Source organism: Felis catus, chromosome B3 (assembly GCF_018350175.1).
Source record: "Felis catus isolate Fca126 chromosome B3, F.catus_Fca126_mat1.0, whole genome shotgun sequence".
Taxonomy (NCBI): Eukaryota; Metazoa; Chordata; class Mammalia; order Carnivora; family Felidae; genus Felis; species Felis catus.
Window position 1 is genome coordinate 126,056,106 of NC_058373.1, and position 21,273 is coordinate 126,077,378.

General features: G+C 39.1%; 1 long non-coding RNA gene across 4 annotated transcripts in view; it reads left to right on the plus strand.

Moving 5' to 3' along the window:
* Window positions 1-7,094: 7,094 nt before the first annotated feature.
* LOC109501192 overlaps window positions 7,095-21,273 on the plus strand; it is a 33,735-nt gene continuing 19,556 nt past the window's right edge. For 3 of the 4 annotated variants that reach the window (XR_006599864.1, XR_006599866.1, XR_002159147.3), the window contains exons 1-3: window positions 7,095-7,371; window positions 9,509-9,604; window positions 14,409-14,452. This is a non-coding gene — a long non-coding RNA (uncharacterized LOC109501192). Of the gene's footprint in view, window positions 7,372-9,508; window positions 9,605-14,408; window positions 14,453-14,827; window positions 14,886-21,273 lie in introns of all 4 variants that reach the window. The other variant, XR_006599865.1, reaches the window with a different exon arrangement.

Consider the following 21,273-nt stretch of genomic DNA (forward strand, 5'->3'; position numbering starts at 1 on the left):
CTTACTCTCCTTCTTCTTCCTGGGAGTAGACCCGCCCTGAAGAGATAATTTGTGGCAGCCTCATTTCCCAGAAGTTGTTGCTTTTAGTCATATAAAGGAAGTTCTGAGAAGGTTTTTTTTCTGCATCTGTTGAATCTCAAATGTCTTCAGTTTAAAATAATTTTCATATTAATTATGCGGTTCCAAGTGAGTCCTCACAATAGGAAGAAAAGATTTTCTTTTGTTGTTGTTTTCTGTTTGTTGGCAATTGAGGGTGAGATTCTTTGCAAGGAGAAGCCTGATTTCATTTTGGCATGTAAAGTAATGGGCATGTTTGATTTTGAAGATTAGTCCCTTCAAGCATAGTCTAAACTTGCTATAGTTAGATAAATGGCTCTTCATTAGAAATGATGGTAACTATGAGTGTTTGCAATCAATGAGCCCCAGGAGGAGAATAAGGAGTTCAACAGAAGGGAGCTAGAGACCCAAAAATGTGGCAGAAATGAGACTCAAGTGAAGCAGGAGATGGTGAGGAAAATCATTCTAGAAATGGGAATAGCTGAGAAAACCGGAGAACACTGATGTCTGGTATTGATGTCGATTATTTAAATTCTTTAAATGTTTATTTTATTATTTTTGGGACAGAGAGAAAGAGAGCAGGGAGAAGTACAGAGAGAGAGGGAGACACAGAATCAGAAGCAGGCTTCAATCTCTGAGCTGTCAGCACAGAGCCCAATGTGGGGTTCAAACTCATGAACCATGAGATCATGACCTGAACCAAAGTTGGATGCTTACCCGATTGAACCACCCAGGCACCCTGATGTTGATTATTTAAATTGTTGACTGGGCTATTCTTGTGGAGAAGTGACATAAATTGCCCTCCCAACTTCCCAACTGATTACCTTCTATGTATAAGATTGATTTGGTGGGTTATCACTATGTACATTCTGAGAAATTGAGAGAGTGTGAGCATGTGCATGTGAGAGACGGTTAATATTCATTAATATATTTTGAATTTGCCAGTATGAAAATTTATAGACATACAGGGAAACTGGAGAACCCCTAAAGGCAAAATGAGCTTATTGTAGAAGGTGGACGAAGAGGGTAATGGAGGCAGAAAGATGTGGGCAGATTCAGGCAATGTTTCAGTGTTTAAGTTGGTGCCATTTGCTGGTAGGATAGGTTAAGGGCATGAGGAGAAGTAGGGATCTGAGGACTGTGTAGCTGGGCTGGTGATTGGTGGTGCATTTACTAAGAAAGGTAAGATCCCTTTCATTCTTGGGACTTGAAATCCTCCCTGAGAATATGGGAGGGGAGGAAAAGGCAGCTGGCCTTTCACACTGTTGTTCCTTGGGCCCAGCTGACTCACTCACACCCACAGAGCCCGTATGCCCCAGTTCACAGTGAAAAGAAATGAAAAGGGCAAGCAGTTCAGCCTCCAGACAGTTGTGTGGGGGAGCTATGGGGTTAATGGGAGGAAAAAATATTTTTTTTCCAGGAAGCTCTGTCAATGTGACTTGGAGAGAGCCTGAAGCCAATGCCTTGAGTGAAAAGGTGACATTTCTGCTCAGGCTCTTTTCTGAGATAGCAGGCAATTTTAGTCAGATTCCCACCTGGCTTTTCCTGTCACTTTATCCTCAGGCACAATCTTAATCTCACATTGTTCAAGCCAGTCAGTCACTGTCACTTCTCCTTGTTTCAGCAAGGTATTTTTGCAGGGCTTTCTGGTTTTCTTCAAAATCTTTTCAAGGACAATGTGCTGTTATAAACGTGGCTGAGGGAAGTGAATGCTTGCTTCTGAGGCCATGGCTTGTCTTGGGCTTTCTAAATGGGAAATACAGTTCTCTGGGCATATGGCTTGTCCCTTATATGACACCTTGAATAAAAAAAAAGAGCCAATAATTTTTCAAAAGCCTATAAATAATGTTTTCTGTTTTCTAGTGCTATGCCTTCCCACATTCCTCTTCATCCCTGAGTAAGTCCTTGGTCCCTTTCTGGGGATTGTTCTTTTTTTTTTTTATTTTTTTTTTTAACATTTATTTATTTTTGAGACAGAGAGAGACAGAGCATGAACGTGGGAGGGGCAGAGAGAGAGGGAGACACAGAATCAGAAACAGGCTCCAGGCTCTGAGCCATCAGCCCAGAGCCCGATGCGGGGCTCGAACTCACGGACCTTGAGATCATGACCTGAGCTGAAGTCGCATGCCAACCAACTGAGCCACCCAGCCGCCCCTGGGGATTGTTCTTCATAACCTCTGCAGGCTCATCTCCTATTTTCCTTCTAAAATTACTTTGCTCATCTCCAAATTCAGCCCACTGGCCTTAGAGGTGGATTTTTCAAATAAACTTTTAAATTTTAGAATAGCGTTAGATAATACAGGAATATTGCAAATACTTTGTAGAGAGTTTCCACATACATACCTTCATGCAGTTTCTCTTATTCTTTGCATCTTACATCACTGTAGTTCATTTGTCATAACTGAGAAATGAACATTGGTTCATTACTCTGAACTAAACTCTGCATATTCTTTGTATCTCACTAGTTCTTTTGGATTATGTCCCTCATCCATTAAATACATTATATTCAGTCATCATTTCTCTTTTAAACTCCTCTTGGCTCTGACAATTTCTCAGCTCTCCTTATTTTTGACGACCTTGACAATTTGGAGGAACATTGGTCAGATATGTTGTAGAATGTTCCTCCATTTGAATTTTTCTAATATTTTTCTCATGATTAGGCTGTGGTTAGAGGTCTTTGGAAGGAAGGTCACAGAAGTAAAGTGCCATTTTTTTTGCCACATGATATCAAGGCCATATACTATCACATGATTTATCACTGTTGATGTTGATCTTGTCACCTGACTGAGGTGGCTATTGGTCTGCTTTATCCACTGTAATGTTACTTTTTTGGTTTTTCCCTTTCCATACTCTACTCTTTTGAAGTAAGTCACCAGTGCACCCATACCCAAAGAAAGTGGGGAAAGAACTAGGCTTCACTTCCCAAAGGGGAGAATATTCTAGGGGGTCAAAATATGTCACCCTATGGCATTTTGGCAGATGGATTATTTTGAGGTAAAGGCACTTGAGATTCAACAGTGCAGAAAGAAGCTTTCCTATATCTTCCTTTATATCTGACTAAAAGAAGAAACTTCTAAGGATTGAAGACTGCCATAAATTCCCTCTCCTGGGGAAGTTTTATGGCCATGAAGAAGACAGGAAGTTGGTGCCAAGATGAACCTGCAAAAGCAGCGCTTATCTTGATGTGGTTTCCCTCATTGGTTTACCTTACCATAGTTTGCCTCCTTTGGAAGCCTAAAACCCTTTTGCTTTGTTTTGCCACCTCTCTACAAATGTATTGGTCTTTGCTAATATGCTATATAAGCCAAAAGTCTAACCATCTCTTGGAGTTACCCATCACTGTGTTTCTCCCCTGTGAATGCTTGTTCCATGTGTTAATAACGTTTGTTCATTTTTCTCTTGTTCATCTGGGTTTTTTTTTTCATTCTTTTGTGGGGACTCAGCAAAAATCATGGGGGTACAGAGGAGTTTTCCCACCCCTACATTTTCTACATAAATTATTTGGAATTTTTCTGTGAGAAAGATCTGTCTTCTCTCCTACATTTGTTTATTAAAAAAACTTTTTTAATTTTTATTTATTTTTGAGAGAGAGAGCACAAGCAGGAGAGGGGCAGAGAGAGAGGGAGACACAGAATCTGAAGCAGGCTCCAGAAGGAAACACAGGATCTGAGGCTCCAGGCTCCAGGCTCTGAGCTGTCAACACAGAGCCCAACGTGGGGCTCGAACTCATGAACTGAGAGATCATGACCTGAGACGAAGTTGGATGCTTAACCAACCAGGCACCCCTCCTATGTTTATTTATTCGATTGTTTATTAAAATCACTAGACCTGATTTTCATTCCCCTGCCTGGTCTCCTTTTTTAGGCTGGATTTTGTTGTTGTTCAGCTTAATTCCCAAACCTGCTTTCTTTTGGATACCGTCTCTGTCATCAGTTCTCTCTTGTCTCTAGAGTTTATAGTGCTTGTTTTGGGGAAGAAATGTAGAGAAGAGAGGAGTGGATAAACAAGAAAGGGAAGTGTCACATTGTAGGGTGAAAATGTAGAGAGAGAAGAGACTATAGCTGGACCTAAGACAAGTGAGGTGTTGGAAGATGCATTGGATGCAGGAAATTAGAGCATGAGGTGACTATAAGAATATAATTTCCAGGGAACTTGCAGAAAACATTGAAAGAACACTGGAATTTCTACACTTTAAGGTAAAAGGTGATTCTGGGAGCATTCTGTGTTCATTTGAGTGGCAACCATCTAGGTTACATTTAAAGATAAGGAAATAGAATCATTGAGGCCTTAGAGATCAACCCATCAAGTTCCTAAGGATGAAGAATCTGTGGGCCTGAGAGTTTTAACGGATTGCCTAAGGTCAAAGTTGTCCCCAAAAGAGCCAGAATTAGAAGTGAGGCTTCCTGATTCCCCATCTAATTCTTATTCCAGGATGTTGCAGCTGTTTCCTTGTAAGCTGATTCAGATACTAATAGAGTGAGGCTTTCCATCCCCTTGGGAAGTTTGAGGCTATAACGAGAAATAGCCTCAATGGGATATGAACAACTCAGAGAGGCCAAATTCCCTGTTTGGTGATTTAAATGTTAATACCTTGGCACTTCTCCAGGCAAGTGGGAGATTAGGAGGCAGCTAAGGAGCTGTGCCTATTCTAGGAAACCCCAGTCCCTGTTGTTGGTTAAGTGACTCTTTGCAGTCCTTGAAGACAGGATTAGAGGCTTATAAGAGATTCCTAATGGAACCCAACCATCCTTTCATCTTGTGTCAATGGCAATATTTCTCTTCTCCTCTCTAGACCGGTAGAAGTATCCAGTAAGCTACTGTACCCGACATGCTTTTATTAAAAATCTGGACCTTTCTTTGGAAGCAGTTAGTTACTCCAGCACAAATGTCGCTCAGACAGTCGCACGGTCAACTTCTGTCTGTGTGTTTCTCTGCCAGAGCATCCACCTCCACTTTTTCAGAAACCTTAGCTGCTGTTGTTTCAACACCCAGCTAGTCACAGACAAAACACCAAGTGGAAAACAAACCTAAGCATTTAAACATTTGGTGGCTTACTTTACTTTCCAGCAAACATCTGGGAATTTGGAATCTGGATAGTTTGGTTTAAAATTTTCAGTTTTCATCTGGTTTGGTGTTAGGTATATTTATGCCTTATCTATCTGGGGGCATTTGCCAAGCCCTGGTCCGGTTTCGGGCTGTGGCTGACAGTAAGCCACCAATCAACCAAATGTGGCAATAAACTTTTGCAAAAGAAAGGTGCCTGTGTGGCTTGGCTGGTTAAGCATCTGACTTTTGATTTCAGGTCAGGTCATAATCTCACTGTTCTTGAGACTGAGCCCTGTGCTGACAGTGTGGAGCCTGCTTGGGATGCTCTCTCCCTCTCTCTCTCTGCCACTCCCCTGTATGCAAGTGCATGCTCGCACGTGTGCTTACTGTCTCAAAAATAAGTAAATAAGCTTTTAAACCTTTGCAAAAGAACACTTGGAAAGTACTAAAAAATAAAAAGAAAAAAGTAAAAATTCTCCACGTTTCCATTATCAAATATAACAACTGTTTTTATATTTTAGTAACATTTTCATCTTGCCATCTTTTCTCTATGTAGGGTATTATTAAAACATGATTCTTTTTTTTTTAAATTTTTTTTTTTCAACGTTTATTTATTTTTGTGACAGAGACAGAGCATGAATGGGGGAGGGGCAGAGAGAGAGGGAGACACAGAATCGGAAACAGGCTCCAGGCTCGGAGCCATCAGCCCGGAGCCCGACGCGGGGCTCGACGCGGGGCTCGAACTCACGGACCGCGAGATCGTGACCTGGCTGAAGTCGGACGCTTAACCGACTGTGCCACCCAGGCGCCCCTGTTAAAACATGATTCTTACAAACACATTATACATCTCATATTCGTACTTTGAGTTTTTATGTAATAAATCAGCATTTCACAGGCTAGTCAAATAGCAAAATACTATTTTAATTATTACATTAATTATATGGCTACATCATAATCTACTTAATTTATTCTTTACTATTGTTTATTATTTAGATTGTTTCTAATATTTAGCTGTATGAATAGCTTTTTATCTTAAGCTTTTTCTGAATTTAGAATTTTTTATTTGGATCATCACCCAGAATTAAAATTGGCTATTGACTGTTTGTAAGGTTTTGGTCGACCACATCTTCAAGAGATTTATATCTTCTAGATTTTTCCCACGAAGCCAAATCAGTACCCACATTATGATAGTGATTTGCAAACACTTAGCACCAGGAATTTTTATTTTTTTTAATTTTTAATTTTATTTTATTAAAATTTTTTTTAAATGTTTATTTTTGAGAGAGAGGGAGGGAAAGGGAGAGAGATACAGAGTGCAAGGCGGAAGGGGTAGAGAGAGAGAGAGAGGGAGACACAGAATCCAAAGCAGGCTCCAGGCTCTGAGCTGTCAGCACAGAGCCTGACATGGGGCTCAAACTTATGAATCCCAAGATCGTGACCTGCACCGAAGTCCGACGCTTAACCAATTTAGCCACCTCGGTGTCCCAGCACCAGGAATTTTTAAAAATTACTTATATATTTTATCTTTTAAACCACTTTTGTCTGCCCCAAAGAAAGTTATCATGTTAGAACTGATTTCAATTTATTTGCTATCAAAGGCGTATATAGTGAAGTACTTCTTCATTCTCTTGTGTTTTCACAAATGACCAAGATGGGCCAAATGACTCAAAGTCAGGTTTGGGTATATCAGATTGAGCTGCATGTTTTCTTGGTTGTATTAGATTGGAAAGAAATCCAGACAGGGTGGGGAGAATGGGGGCAGGATTGGAGCTAAATTTTTTGGGTAAAACCAAAGTTTAAGGTAGGGGAACCAGGTACATTGTCAGGTTAAAAGGGCAAGAGAACAATGCTGGCTCCAATATTTCTCTATAGAAGATAATTAAACCAAGAGGACATTTTGTATATCGAGTAAGAAGCTCAGAGACAGGGCAGTTCCATAGTTGTACAATGAAACAGTGATGTCACATAGGATCCAGATTCTATCTCACTGATCACCCTACCACAGCCAGCATAGTGGTCTTGCCTTTATGCTTATCTACTCATGATCACAAAGTAGCATCGCATCCTTGTCCAAAGGAGCCTAAAGGGGTCCCAAATCTTTCAAAGACATCCACAGGCAGGAAGAAAGAAAAAGACAGTTCTTATCAGATGTCTTTTGCTCTCTCTTTTTTTAAATCACAGATTGAAATATTTTCTAGAAGCTCCTGACTTGCCCTCAGATGTCACTGGACAGAAAAGGATCTTATATATACATCTGAGTCCACACTGGTATGGCAGTCTTAAACTGATCAGATTTCAGTCCCTGGGGAGGGGAAGGGGTACAACCTTTCTGAGCACTTGGCTGCCCACTAATTGAACAAAAGCAGGGTTCTTTTAGCAAGGAAAGAGGGTGGATTTGCTAGGTACATAGAGAAAAACACCTGCGACAGTCAGCATTTTGGTTAGAGGAGGAGACCAGGTGATTTCTTTGTGTTGTTTTTGTATAGAAAAAAAATGTTTCTTAAATTTGGAATTTCTTCTCTTTTGGAGTAATTTGTGTATGTGGAAGGGAAAAGGGTGATTAAAATTATGAAGGCTAAAGTTCTCCCAAGGCCATTCCTAACTCCTCTACAGAAAGATGGGGAGATAAGCCCACCAGTCAAAAGTAGTTTAAGTGGCATGGGAGAGGAAGAGTAGACTTTGAAGTAAAATAAAGAAGTTGAAGTTATTTCCTATAAATTATGTTGGGGATACATGACTTATAAGGGCTATCTTCTGAAGGATGCTTGCTCAGACTGATAAAGAAAATTCAGAGGCAGAGCAGCCAATAAACAACAAACAAGAGTGGAGAAGAACCATTTGATTTCTTCTAGGTTGTTTGAAATATTGGAACTAGTTTATGGAGCCGTAGGAGTGTGGGATGCCAGGATGGAAATCTTGAAATCCATAGGTTTCCAATTCTCATGCCTATTTCATGTCCCACTAAACTCCATAAGAAGGCTTTAATGTCACACAACAGCTGAAGAATTGGGTTTACTATAAGGGATGCTCCTGTTTGCTCTTCCCAGATTAAATAGTATCTCCTTTGGCAAGCTTGTTTTGATTTTCAAGGCAGTGATTGGTTCTCTTTCTGTGGGACTTCTTGTCAACCTGTGTAATCTCACCCCTAAGGTTACAGTGATTACCCATATTTCTATAGCCTGTGGTTTAATGCAACAAACATATGGTAGTAACTGTATGAATAATGGAGATTGAATTAACAAGCATGAGATTAAATAAATGACAACATGAAAAAAAGAAACTCCCTTTGTTCTTTTGGAAGAGTTGGAGTAATCAGCATAGAAGATTTAAAAAAAATATACGTGTACAATAGCTTTTTTCTTGAACACTTTTCTTTCATTTCTTATAATCCTATTTAAACAAATCCCTTATTTATAATGCAGTAGAACTTCAACCAGCCTTGAAATTAATAGCTAAGTATTCTAAATAAATAAATAAATAAATAAATAAATAAATAAATAAATAAATGGGACAGATTGTGTTATCAGATTTGTGCCCTGAAACCAACCATCTCCTGCCTCTTCTGTACAGTTATAAAGACCTAAATATGTTTGTAAAAAGCCTGTTTACTCATAAACAGGCTTTTTGTATGCTAATAAAGATGGAAGTCTGAATTTTACCTTTCTTGTTTAAATACATTTTATTGGAATATGTTTGGCTTTTTAATCTCAACAATGAATAAGTTTTTAATGTGAATTGCTAAAGAAAAAAAAAGGTTTAGAAACCTCAAATCAGATTCTATTCCATATATTAGGTATTCCCAGAATCCTAAGACATAGTAATATTTATTAACAGCATTATCCTACAGTTTGTGCCTCTATAGTTCTTATAGTAGCACACTTATGCCAAGTATGGAATCAGATGGTTTTAAAAGACATGAAAATGGCCAGGTTTGATCCTTGGTCAGTTTTCCATAAAATAGATATTATTATAGTCACATAGAGAACTGTTTAATATGGGACAATAATCTGGGAAAGAGCACTGGCCAAGGAGGCATAATAGTCAAGATTAGATCTTGGCTGTACATCATATCATTCCCTAATTCCTTCTGAGCCTCAGTTTCCTTCTCAAGAATCTAAAGATGATGCTATAAGTCTTACCTATCTTATTAGTAGTTTTGAGATAAAATGAAATGAGTGTATCAAAGGACTGTGAAACCTGTAAAAGTTATAAAATTGTCAATTATTATAATTATTAGTCACCAGAGCCACAGGCACAGTGGTTGAAAGGGGATATAGCTACTCATTATCAAGAGGAAAAAAAAAACAGTCAGTGGGTCAGTGGAGTCATATCCATGTGCTTATATATTTTATAAGGAAAAATCATTGATTAAATGTGGTATATTTGTCACCTTGTCTGGTCTTAGACATTATTTCCATTGTGACTTGATCAGAGAAGCTGTGAAGTTAAGCAGTCATCTAGGAACAAAAGGATCCAAAGTTTGCTACACACTTAAGAACAGGTGAGGAAAAATAAAACCTAGAGATATAAAAAGAAAGTGGAAGGATGGGCAGGAAAGAAATCTATTTTCTATTAAACAGTGTACATAATCTCTTTGAAGTGTGTATGTCTGGTGTGAGGGAAGAGAAAGCAAAGAAAGTAGAATAAGAGCACACTGGCTTTTGATTGCTAGGGATGAAGTAGAGCTATTTAATCTTCAGATTGCCCTCACACTGTGTGCATCTATTGTGCTGTGGTTGAACTCTAAGAGGCAGTACTGTTGTGCCTGTTAATTTCAGCACAGTGTGAAATTCCCCCCTTACTTAAAGGGAATGGTTAGTTCAATTGATGCACATTTCACTGAATCCACAAATCAATAAACCACTTGGATAAAAGTAAAGTGTGAATCTTCCTGCATGGTCTCCTGATAGGAGAAACAAAGAATAGCAATAAGATCTGAAATCCCCAACTGGGAATTAAGCCTGCTTTCCCCTGCCTGGCTTAGCAGATGACGTCAATTGGCGATGACTTATGAATGTTATCTCTATAACCCTCTTTCTGTGGGCCTCTCGCTCTTCCAGCTGAGCGTCTACAGGCTAGTGTACAATTTCATGTCATATCTTGAGAATCAGTTGAGCATGGTTTTTAACTTACAGTGAAACTGGGCAGTGGGACAGGAGCTGGTGGAACCAATCCAACTGCAGGTTCTGAAATATGAAGTCTGCTGGGTAAGGCACAAGATCATGGAGTATGGCAATCTTTGGGCACAGTCCAAACCACGGACAAAAACCAGTCTGCGTGTAGTCACAGGGCACATAACTGGGCTGGGGTTAAAAGGCAGGATTCCAGGGATGGGAGCCAAGGCAGTAGTCCATTTTACCAGCTAGAGCTCTTGATTGAAAGCAGCAGAAACTTATGTTAGCTATCTAAGGCAAAAAGAGGATTTATTATAGGGTGATCAGAGACTTGCAAAATTGATTAGGGGTTGGAGGCTTGGCTTGGGGGAAAAAAAGTAGAAGTATTTACAAAAAATCAATTCCCAGTGGCTTAAAGATCTAAATGTGAAAGATAAAATTGTAAAGCATTTTAGAAGATAGTGCAGGAAAGTATCTTCATGAAGTCAGGGTTGGGAAGAATTTTCTTACAAGACACAACAAATATTATCCATAAAGGAAAAGATCACTTTTTCTACTACATTAAAATTAAGAACTGTATCCATCAAAAAACACTTAAAAAAAAGAGTCAAAAGACCAGCTACAAGAGTGGAAGATATTATTTTTCATATTTAGCTACCAAACACCTAGATTCAAAATATACTGAGAGCTCCTACAAATATGAAATATGAAAAGACATATTGAGCCGATAGAAATTTGTACATAGATCTTGAACAGGCATTTACAAAAGAGAAGAAATTAAAATGGCTGATAAGTACATGAAAAGGCTCTCAGCCTCATTAGAAATAAGGAGAATGCAAAATAAAACCACTTTGAGGCATCCTTACATATTCACCAGATTGGCAAACATTAATAAATCAGATAATACTAAGTAGAGGTGAGAATGTAGAACAGGACTTTCATCCACTGCAGGAGCACAAATTGGTGCAAGCACTATGGAAAACTCATTCCCATTATCTCCACAAAACTGAGCACACACATACCCAATCACCCAGCAATTCCACTTGGAGATGTTTATCTATGATAGAACAGACCTATAAATAACTTTACAGAATAAAATACATCTATGCACAGCAACGTGGACAAATCTCATATACTATATAATGTTTCAAAATAGGCAAAGAGACAGAACTAAACTGAGTTATTTAGTAATGAATCTTCAGGTGATAGAAAGAAAATAAGAGTCACAATAGACAGGTCACAAGAGACCTCTCTAGGAGAGAGGAAGGGGATTATGATTGGGGAAGGGAGCATGGGAGGGGAGAGTAGGCACTGGTAATGTTTGCATCATGCAAATGAGGACAAGTCACCAGGCATAACACATGACATCTACCTGCTAGAGTCAAGTTCACTGGGGAAACTCATGCAGTGAGTATCAGTGGCACATGTGCATGTCCCTGGGCAGCACACAGATAACCAGCAGAGCCAGATATAAGACTCTGAGTCAGGGATTGCAACCCTTGGCCTTTAGAGCTTTTTACTGCAGTGATAGAACCTTGGCCTTGGCCCTACCCCACCAGCTTAGTCCCTGTGTATGATGTAGCACCATGCCTACAAACCAGGGGCTGGCCTGGTAGTTATAGCTCAATGACATGGCAAGTAAGTGGCAGGACTTGCCAAATCAGCATTCCCCCTCTCCTGGGATATTCAAAGAGACTGTGATCCAAGCCTTACAGTTGACCAAGATCAATTGCCTTAAACACCAGCCCGCAGCCCATTTCCAGGGAACATTGCATGAAACCAATTTTTTTTCTCAGAGACCAACTTACAGGAGAAAGAGTCTTGGGCAAATTTAACTCCTACATCTGGCTTTAATTTTCCTACCTGTTGGTGAGGTTTCACGGTTGTTTGTATTATAATTATCTGCCAAATTTTACACATCCTTTATATACTTTTCTTATGTATGCCTTATTTTACAATTAAAAAAACCAAAAATATTGGAATCAGGAGGACTCTAGGAGGTGTGGGGTGGGGGTGGGGTGCACCACGGCCAAGATTCCTGTGCTAACACAGCCTGGTCCTCAGGCTGCCACGACACACCCTTGCATCACTCACTATTGACTCAGAGTCCCAGGACAGAGGAGAATTACCAGGCAGTGATAGTCTCCAAATGTACTACCTGGCAGGCTATCCCAGAGGCCACAGGACAGAAAACCTCATGAACCAAATTAAGATGCTCAAATGACATGATTTATTCAACTAAATTTAAACACATGGTGAGAAGCAAGGGGAAAGAGCTGAGGTAAGTTAACCCACATAGCATAGGAGCACATGGAACGAGAGGGCCACAGAATCTAACTCTTAGGATATGCAATGTTTGTATGCCTTTCCTGTCTATGCCCCATGAGTCTTCTCCACCAAAAGTGTGTTTGCAGAACCAAAACTGGGGTTTGAGCAAATGGCCCACAGATGGATGATGCCCTGGGCCAAAGACACACACTTGCTCTGTTGGACAGATACAGGGACAAGTGCAACTAGCCATAGCTGGACAGTGCCAAATATTCTGAAGAGCAGCCACGGATTTTATTTGTGTTTTGTGGGCAGAAAACACATGGTGCCGGAATGGGTATCACCAGTTGGTGATGAATTAAAGCATCATATATATTAAGTGCTGCAATATAGTGTATTTAAGTGTATGTGTGCTTAGTACCCATGTGCTATAGAATATAGCACCAATATAGTTGGTCCTTTCATTGTTCTCTATGTTGGACACACACATGCTCTACTTGCTAGCTTCTTATCTTATGCTCGTCATACTCTGTAGGATCTGCCTACATCCAACAAACTTTTTGCTCACTAGCTATTTACCTATACTGAAGCACCTTAAATGTTTTGCCTATTTTTATTAGATACATGCTTATTTATTTGATAGAATTGATTATTCTCAAAAGCACATGCACATGACACATCTGAATGACCGAAACTAAGTCATGTACCCATCTCACTGATGATGCCAGGACAAAGAGAAAATAATGCAGCCCCTTTGGGTTGTGATGTAAGGAAGTGAGCTGTTATCCTTGCCAAAAATATTCATAAATACTCATAAAGAAGAATTTCCCTATAAAGGAGATCAGAGTACAAATAGGAAGGAGGAAATTAGATACTATATGGCCCTAATGAAAAAATGCCTACCACAGGCAAGAGGAATATTTGCAAGGGAGTGAAGTTTGGGAATAAAGCTAAAGTATTGCTGTTATTGGAAATGAGGCATTGCTTCTGCGTTGGCTAAGAAGCAGTTGGTTTGAGTCTGAATGCAGCATAATGAACTGGGATGTTTAAGAACCTCTTTCTTCAGGTCAGAATGCTTCATGACTGCTACTATAAAAGTTGGGCTGAGCTTCCACACTTGATCTTAGCCAAAAGGCCGAGAAGCGATGGGGCTGAGCTTCCAGATAGTGATTAGATGTCTCCAAGTATGGAGAGTGGAAGGAATGCAGTAGCTCTGATTAGCCTGGGCCTGAGAATGTGTCTCAGATTTCCTGGAGTCCTAGCCAGCCATGAAGTTCTGCATTTCTGGTAATTGTTATAGAGACTTGTTAATGAGAAGTAGAGCAGTTTCCACCCATCATTCCTCTAACATGTTGCTTAGATAATGAAGGGTCTCTCTTCTCTCTCTTCTCTCTCTCTCTCTCTCTCTCTTTCTCTCTCTCTCTCTTCACACACACACACACACACACACACACACACACACACACTTTCAAAAGAAAGCTATACTAGAATTGTCTCTTAACAGAAAGTTATGTGGTGGTCAGTAACTACCTTTAGATGATATCTGAGGCTCTGGACAATGTAAATAATCTAGAGGAGCCTTGGGTTACTCAGCAACCTAATTTTTAGTTATTCTCTAAGAGCTATCTTGGAAAATTGCTTAAAGTTCTATCCTAAGCTTGAGTGCGACCTAAGATTTGAAAAATCTTTGAGGAAGTTGTCTACAGTCCTTCGCCACTCTGATTGATTAATATAGTTCTTTTATTAATCCCAACCAGAAACACTTTCCAAAGTGGCCTTTCTCCTCACCCTCCTCCATACAAATTATAGAATTGTGCTCTGTAAGTAGAGCTGATACTGTACCTACTCTTAAGTAGTATCTGGACAATGATACATAAGACTTCACAAACATCTCATTTTCATCTTCCTGTATTTCTCCCACAGGGCACAAAAGAATTAAGGCCCTGGGAGCAGTTCTTTAGAAAAAGGTAAAATAATAACAATTATACAGATATTAAAAGATGAACATGCATTAATGATTTTATTTTACTCATATATGTGGTAAAGAGGATCAGAATACACCAACCCTAAATATGCCACTTTGGCACAAGGATTATTTTGAGTTAAAGGCAACTGAGAGGCAACAGATGCAGGAAGTTCTCTGCCTTCCCCTTATCTGCCTAAAGCAGGGCATAAGTTTCCCTTCATGAAGGTATCTGCCCCCTTCTACCTACAGATCCCCCACCCTTCTCCCACCCCAGAAGATAAGAGCACTCTTATCACTGGAGACAGAGCCTACACCACAATGAGTTTGTACAGCAGATCTTACTAAAATAAGACTTTATTTTCCATTTTTCCCCCAGTAACTTCCCAGTGATTTATCAGCTCTTGAAGCACAACCTTCTTTTCTTTGTTAAAATGGTACGTAACCCCAGAGTCCAACTCTTCTTTGCATTTTACTTCTTTTCTGTGAACTTCAGTGCCTATAAACATTAACAAAAATTGTGTGCCTTTTCTCCTACTATTTTGTCCTTTATTAGTTTAATTCTCAGGCTTCCTGGTACTGTACCTAAGAGGGTAGAAAGAAAGACAGAGGGAACCAGGCAGAAACTATAGCTGGTTCAGAGGAAAAGTCTGCAAACTTATCTGGCTAGCAAAGGAATGCTGAAATGAATTTCCATTGTAGGCAAAAATTATATTTTACCCTGGGGATAAGGAGAATCAATTAAATCTCTACCACACTGGACAGCATTTACATGTGTATCAGTTATTTACAACTCAGAGGGATTACAACATAGCTCAAAAAAAAAAAGTTAGAATCTGGTAAATTAGAAGGATGTGCTATATGTCAAAGATGCATAGTTTTTTTTTTCTTTACTGAAACAGTTTTTTTTCTATGAAATGCAAAATAGCTAATACTGATTTTTTGTTGACTTCTCTCAACTATTAATATTTTTTTGACTCAACCATTTCCTTAACAGGCTTATTGTACAACAGGGTCTTACCCAGAGACTTTTAATATTCTCAAGGTTAATGTGCTGGAGTTTTAAGGATTTTTGGAAGAACACTTCGAGAAGCCCTTAGGGTTGCTTGAGATTGGATTTTAGGTGCTTAGCTTTAGAGAACTGGGAAATCAATTACTATTGCCAGCTTCCTGGATGTCAAGAATGGCCACTGTTTCACACAATCCCTGCCAGATAATAAAGCAGTCAACATTTTCCCCATTCATAAATCATTCATACCAACTGTTCAACTTGACATTCTCCTTAAAGAATTCACAGTATTTGTGAATTCTTGTGATACTTGTGCATGAGGTCTCTATAATTAAAAATGTTTATATTACATATTCTGGCAATGCTGTTTGTGTTATCCTCACAGTGTTATTTGCTGCTTATGCAGCTTCTGGGGAAAATAGATACAGCCAATCCTCATTATTCTCAGATTCTGTATTTGCAAATATCTACTTGCTAAAAGCCATTCATAATTCCCAAATCAAAATTCAGTGTATTTTTGTAGTCATTCACAGACATGAGCATGGGCAGGGTGGTGAAAATTTGAGTCACCTGACACATATTCACAACTGAGGTGGAACAAGGTGATGTTCTGTCTTCTTGTTTCAGCTCTCATACTGTAGCCAGTGTCCTTTTCATGGTTTATTTAGTGTCACCTTTTTCAAATTTTTGTTTGTGGGTGATTTCTCTGTTTAAAATGGCCCTCAAGTGCACTGCTGAAGTTCTGTCTAGTTTTTCTAGCTGCAAGAGGGCTGTAAGGTGCCTTATGGAAAAAACATGTGTGTTAGATAAGTCTCATTCAAGCATGAGTTATAGTGCTGTTAGCCATAAGTTCAATGTTAATGAATCAACAATATATATGTTTAAAAAGGTGTCTAAACAGAACCACACCTAAAATAGGTTATATAAAAAATGCTCTCAAGATTCTATCCCTGGATTTCCCCTTTGAGCAATGATTTAATATTCACTAATTCAGTGTTTGCAGTGACTTTATAGAACATACGTATCAAGAACAACAAGAATCAATTGTATCTATCTCAGAGCATGTTGGTGTGGACAGTGATGACTTTTCTTCCTGGTTAATGTGCAGACCTCTTCTTGGCTTTCCTTTTGTGGCTAAAATTTATATCGTTTGGTTTACTCGAAGATATTTGCTTGTGTCAAACCCTTGTCAAGAGATGGTTAAAGTAAGACAGCAGTATTCTTTTGGAAAGCGTTTTCTCTTTTTTTTTTTTTTTTGAAGGGATAGAAATACAATCTAAACACGATGTCCCTCTTGTTCCAGATTGTGCTCAGTTACTAGTGAATTAATTGCCTGAATACTTCATCCTTAGCAGTTCATAGAATTTCAAGTGGAATCCCATTTATATGGTTTTCATTGCCCTTCTAAATTCTGATTAGCCTTTCCATTGACACCTTGGCCCTTTCACTTCTTGTGGGTTTTGAAAAATTATAATGAATACATGAGTGCTGGGCAGATCTCATTTATTTTACAGCTCTGTGCGCTTGTTTCTTTGAAGGGAAACCATGTGGGCCCCCTGCACATACACACACATTCATGTGCGCATACGCACGCACGCGCGCACGTGCGCGCGCGCGTGCACGCACACACACACACACACACACACACACACACACTAATTGGGGTCATATGGGAGTAAAGAGCTGGAGATGGGGAAGGAGGGAGAGATGACAAGATTCCAAAAGGAAACTTGTTAAATACCACTGCATAGAATAGCTTTAGATAGAACAATTGCCCTGAGGGGCTAATGCCAGCTAATAAGAGGTTACTGCTGCAATAACATTTTACCCCCACTTTTGACAATAAAATGCAAACCAGATTGGAGGCGGTGAGGGAGAGCAAACCATGTAGGTGAATTGAGTTAGGTACCTGACTGCCCTTAGGCAACCTCAGTTTTGTTTTGTGCCAACTTCCCTTTGAAGGATCACTCCGTTTTCTCTCCAGGTGCAAATAAATGGCTTGGCCTCTTTTTCTACTCAGAGAATGGGGTCTGTTCTCCATCATTATCACCTTCACACAAACCAAACTTTTTATATTTCTTCTGTCAGATATTTTTCATTTTTACCTTATCATTGCAACATGAAAGAATGGTCCTTTCCTAAAGAAATTCCAAGCACGGGTATATGAATGGAGGCAGAAAGAGACTGACTATAAAAACACTAAAATTATGCCATATGGGAGTTGATCTTTTTTGGGACAAGTAAAAGCTCAGGAGCATTGACATCTGAGAAATAATACAGGGAAGGAGACTTAAGGGTCTGGGCTATGCCACTCACCAGCGTGTGAATTTGGATAATTTTTATAACCTTTCAAAGCCTTTGTTCTCATCTATTACAGGGTTCAGCAAACGTTGTATGTAAAGGGATAGATCATAAATATCATAGGACTGGTGGGCCATATAGTCTCTGGTGCAAGTATTTAGCTGTGCTGTTGTAGGGTAGAAACAGTCATAGACAATATATAAACTAATGGGCATGCTGTGTTACAATAAAATCTTATTGCCAAACACAGGCTGCAGGCTGAAATTGGCAGGCCAGATTTGGCCCACAGGGCTGTTGTTTGTTGACTACTGACCTATAAAGTGGTGATAATAATAGTACCCAATTCCAGTGAGTTGGGAAGATGATATGGATGTAGTACATGTAAAATATTTCATGTAGCATCTGGTTTATAATAAGTGTCTTTGCTAAAAAGATAATTTAAAAAAGGATTAAAAAATCATAATTTTCACACAGGTATAAAATGAACATGTGTTAAAGATTTCAACTCATTATTAATGATGGGATCAGGCAGATAGCATATCTGGTTCAGAAGATATGTTTAAAAAACCCCAGAGATTTATAGATCAAAAACAATGAAATTAATTTGCAAACCGACACAAAACTGGCTTGGAGGAGGGAAGTGTGTCCTTTCACCAGACAATTCATTTACATGTTCATAGTCAAGAGTCGTTTTCATTGCGTTTTAATTTCCTACAATTTACAGAGTTGAAAAATAGCTCAAAGGTGATGAAAAGACAGAATCAGATGACCCAGAATGTTATGCTCTTAACAATGCATAATTTGCCACTGGAGAAATCCAGTAATCTTATTTGCTGATTCCAAGTTTCTTTGTACACTCAAATCTTGCTATTATCATTATTGCTCGATGTCACCTAGGGTCACCCTGTTCTTTGAGACTGAAATGGAATTGGCTTAAATTCCATTTGTGTGTGCTCCAGTGTTTTCTTCTAAATCAAGACTGGTTTGAAGTTCCTGATTCTATTGTGTGAGTTCAGCGGGTGATTGCCTCAATGAAATGTGTGTGATGTTCCCTTTTGGCATGGTGTCACCCTGTATGAGCTGAGATCCCAATGACCCCATGCCCCTGAGGTATCACCAGCCTGAAGGTCTATGAATGCAAGGGGCAATAAAACATACGTATCCCAACAATGCAAATAGTTTAAAATTACCATGGCTTCCATTAGGGATTTCCTACTGGCTGACATTTGTTAGACTCCAATCAGTTTCTCAGCTCTTTCTCTCCTACTCCTTCCTCACCTACCTTCCTTTCTCAAACAGGTTTAAATTCTTGTTCATTTTTTATGCTAAACAGCTTAACTATATTTTTATTTTACAGTCTCCTTAGAAAGTATGATTTGATAATCTACCAAATTTGGGTATACTTTGGGTATACCCAAAGTAGCTTATCAAATTATTGAATTAAAGGAAAGGCCATGTGCACAATAGAACCTACTGTGAACCTACTGGGTGTGGTTTTAGATAGAAGTGTTTCTTTCTTGTTTATTACTATTTTATCATCATCATTAGGAGGAGGTAAATCAGGGATACAAATGGGATTGTTTGGTAAACAGCTACTTCTGCAGGGTGCTGTGTGGCTTTCATGTGTCTTACTCAGTTACCTTTTCCTTCCTTCCTTCCTTCCTTCCTTCCTTCCTTCCTTCCTTCCTTCCTTCCTACACAAATTAGATATATTTTTAAACTGTGATTAACATCTTTTCTCCTCCACAGGGAAATCACAGGACACACAGAGGCAATGTCAAGTCCCAGCAAAGGTGTCCAAGTGTTGGGATATCTTCAAGGGTTCCTTAGGCATTCTCAGTGTCAGTAGACAAGTAGGCCTACCTAAAATGGTACTTAAACAATTATGCAGAGAAAATAAATTGGAGATTGACAACTCTTTTCTTTTAGGAAATCAGTGGTAGACTTTTGTCAGCCTGCAGAAATTCAGACTTGAATCTAAAGTTTAGAAGATACACAAATAGTCCTTTTACATTTGGTGGTCTAAACTAGCATCTTGGGTTTAATTATTAGTTATAGTTGGGGTAAGGAAAAAATGTGAATGATTTCTGAAATTTAGTGATTGTTCCTACTGGGCCTTCCCTCTCTGCCTTTGTGTTTGACTTGTGTTTGACAACAATATAAATTGTAGAAAACTGAAAATAGTGCAAATAATTTCCATTGATAGAAATACAAATTATGGAAGCACCTGGGTGGCTCACTCAGTTGAGCCTCTGACTCTTGATTTTGACTCAGATCATGATTCCAGGGTTGTGGGATCAAGCCCCTGTGTTAGGCTCTGTGCTGAGTGGGGAGTCTGCTTAAGATTCTCTCCCCTCTCCCCTGAACATGTGCTCATTCTCTCTCTCCCTCTCAAAAAAAAATAATTAAAAAAAAAAAAGGAATGCAAATTTTGTTTAATGTGTGTTCAAGCTGCACTGTAAAGTAGACTGGTGTTAAAGAAAAAAACTATTCTTACCCTTGTTAAAATGGTAAAGAAGACTTTATTCAAAACTATTGTAATAGGGATATTTTGATAGGAGAGAAAGATTGGGCTCAACTCCAAATATAGCAGAGACAGTTGGGAATTAATTTATAGCCAACAAGCAGAGTGAGAAAATCAGTGGATGGAAAATTACTAAGAGGGTACATCAAGGATAGGGGTTCTTGCTAGATTGGCCTAACAGGATTCTTGTCAAAGGCAGGCCAAGGGCTTATTCGTCAACATTGGAGAATGAGAAACGTGATCAGATATTAAGGATGATCAGATACGAATGATGAAATAAGCTTACTTAGCAAAATTCTTGCTAGTTGAGACAAGGGCTCAGAGGACCTGATTAAATTTGGCTAAAGACAGTCTTTGTCACTAGTTAGGGTAAGGCTCCTTGAATAAGGTAAGATTTGAGCAAAGGCTTGACACAAGATAGTTGGCCTTACAGATATCTGGGTGAATTGTGTTCCAGGTGGAGGAAACAACAAAAGCCCTAAGGCAGAAGTTTGCCTGGCAGAGTGGAGGAATACCAAGAAGGCTACTGTGATGGCCACCACAGTGTATCCATTGCACTTCTTACAATGATATTAACATTCCTTCCATTTTTCTGACTAGACTTTGTGAGCATATTACATGAATTTTGTTTTATACCACTAAGATTTGGGGTGGTTTGTCATACAGCAATAACTAGAATATCAACAATGACTGAATTTAAGTGAATAAAGAGAAGTGTAGATTAAGGTGAATTCAGAATGGCATTAACAAGGCGGGGGGGGGGGCAGAACATATAGGACATTATTGGCCAAAGTAAACACTGAGTTTTATTATAAGTGAAAAGAATGAATGAATGAATGAATGAATGGATTATTGGGAAAGATGAACTCTTAAAAGACAATAATTATTGTGCCCATTAATCAATAGGCTCTATAGTGAAGTGAAAAAAAACATGTGGTTGAATCTCAATGCTACCACTTATGATGTTAGTCATGGAAGTATTATGTAAATA